At 35.3% G+C, this 1,791-nt stretch overlaps 1 protein-coding gene across 1 annotated transcript in view; it reads right to left on the reverse strand.

Moving 5' to 3' along the window:
- Positions 1–586: 586 nt before the first annotated feature.
- MEIS1 (Meis homeobox 1) overlaps positions 587–1,791 on the reverse strand; it is a 133,471-nt gene continuing 132,266 nt past the window's right edge. The window contains exon 12 of the mRNA XM_059405957.1: positions 587–1,791. This exon is cut by the window's right edge and continues 335 nt beyond it. The gene's annotated coding sequence lies outside the window, so the exon portion shown is untranslated.

Consider the following 1,791-nt stretch of genomic DNA (forward strand, 5'->3'; position numbering starts at 1 on the left):
ATATTTCCCTTAGCTTTGGGAAGCACTTTTTATAGCAGCAATTTTATTTAAATAAAATTATAAGCTATTTCAGCTTAAACATGTTATTTTGTACCATTTAGCTGGCTGCCATGCAGAAATTCTGTACAGCTGTTCTGGAAAATTGGTTAATAACCAGTTTTATCCAATGAGAACATAGAGTATATTTATAAAAATTAGATTTTGAAGACTGGTCTCTTCAATTCACATAGTTAATTTCCTAATAAACATCTCCTGCTCATCCTAGGTAACATTCTCAGTAAAAGACTTACCTCTGTATTTAGGTTTGCCATTATGCGCAAGAATAATTTCACTGATATTAGGTGAGTAATTCTGTTGGATGCAGTCTGACTCTACAGATAGTTTAGTGCCCTCGGGCCTTAAATTTGCTGATATTAGGAGTTCATTAAGTCAGCTTAAAGAAATCAGAGACTATTATCAAATAATTTACTTTGTGGTTAAATTTTTCAATAAAAATACGTCTGAGGGAGCTAAAATTAATTTTCCTGTTTACTGCATTAATCCTTAAAATTTGGGGGGTAGTAAACAAATTTTTCAAGCAGTGGAGTCAGCATGACAAAAATAATCTTGTTTTTATTTTAGATTCAGATTTCATTACTGCACTCAAACGTTACTACAACTGGGCTTGGCGTTATTATACAATCCAAACTGTTTCCGTCAGAAACGCTAAGACTCAGTGTGCAATGATTGTTATTAATAATTAGCTCCTTGGTTTCTTGATAGAAAAAGGCTATCAACAAGCATTTGTTTATCCACAACAAAAAGTATAATTAGCTTATCCCACTTAGTAAATCTTGTATGCATGCCAACTCATACCAAACTGCTACTTTTACAAAAAAAATTGCAATAATACAGTTCATTTTTCCAGTCCTTTTTGCACAAAATTTATTTACAATGTCTACATAAATGCTCCAAGGTGGGACTATGGAAAAATACACACATGACCGATGCTTTGCTCAGAAATAAAGTCAACATATTAAAAATAAATCTTCAGTCTATGTTTTTGAGCTGCATAAAACAGGAAGTGATGTATAAGGTGGTGGTTGTTGCATGGGGACAATGATGCTTGATGTGACAATTAGGCTTCTAAACACACGGCCTTTTGGTTTCCATGCCTCCTCCTACCAGTCTCCTTAAGACACTGCCTGCAACAGCTGATTAATCATTGTTGATGACTGCAGTTTTTCCCATCCTTCCCGATTTACATCTGTTCAGGCCAATTCAAATATGGTGAGTAAATGAATTAGACATGCAAATTCAAGCCCCAGGCTAGAGAGAGGGAGAGAGAGGAAAAGAGAGAAAGAGAGAGAGAGAAAGAGAGAGAGAGAGAGAGCGCGCATGGCTGAAATCCTAGGCGAGAAGAAAGATTCTTCTGCCTGATAGTTATTTTAATGCTCTAAAAATCCTGCAAATCAGACCTTCCTGTCCCTTGCAGGATAACTGTAAGGCTTTTTAATGTAAGGAGGCTTCTGGAGGAAGTGAAGAGCTATGGAAACAACACACATAGTGTGGAAAAATTTCACATTTTTTTTAAAAAATCTATAAGAAACAACGTAATATGGATAACAGTATAATAGCATTTACAATATTTCACTCTTTGTTCTCTTAATGTCTTATATAGTTATTTAGCATGTCCCCCAAATTGACTTCGGTTGGTATTTTCCTGCTTTTTAAGAGTCCCTATGAAGAATTAGGGATGCTCCTTGGTCCAAAGTAGATGCCAAGAATGGAACTCCACAGTCATTGCAGAAA

The sequence above is a fragment of the Mustela nigripes genome, chromosome 7, assembly GCF_022355385.1.
Source record: "Mustela nigripes isolate SB6536 chromosome 7, MUSNIG.SB6536, whole genome shotgun sequence".
In the NCBI taxonomy this organism is placed as follows: Eukaryota; Metazoa; Chordata; class Mammalia; order Carnivora; family Mustelidae; genus Mustela; species Mustela nigripes.